Here is a 541-nt window from a genome sequence, read left to right on the forward strand (position 1 = left end):
CCCCCCAAAATGGAATTTATTTATAAAAAATTGTGTATTTATTCTTGCAAGCTTAAACTTAAGTCACCTTCAAAGTATTCTCCATTTGATGCAATACACCTATTGAAATGCTTTTTCCACTGCTCAAAACAGTTTTGGAACTCATCGATGCCTTTTGCCTTTAGTGCTTCTGCCATTTTTGGTTTCGCCTTTTCCACATCAGCAAAATGTTTCCCTCTGAGGACTTTTTGTATCTGGGAAAGAAAAAAAAAAAAAAAAAAGCCACTCAGGGCGAGATCAGGTGAATAGGGAAGGTGGAGCATGGGGTCATGCCTTTGGGGTCAAAAACGGCCGAACACGCAGTACAGCGTGGGCAGTTGTATTGTCATGGTAGAAGAATCAGTCACTTGTTTGCCACAATTCAGGACATTTCTGCTACAAATTGTGACACAACCTTCTCAGAACTTCCAGATAAAAACTTTGATTGAGCCGGGCTCGGTGGCTCAGCCTGTAATCCCGCGCCTTTGGGAGACTGAGGTGAGTGGATTGCCTGAGCCCGCGG

This window comes from Carlito syrichta, unplaced genomic scaffold, assembly GCF_000164805.1.
Source record: "Carlito syrichta isolate Samal-C Ts95f unplaced genomic scaffold, Tarsius_syrichta-2.0.1 Scaffold308800, whole genome shotgun sequence".
NCBI lineage: Eukaryota > Metazoa > Chordata > Mammalia > Primates > Tarsiidae > Carlito > Carlito syrichta.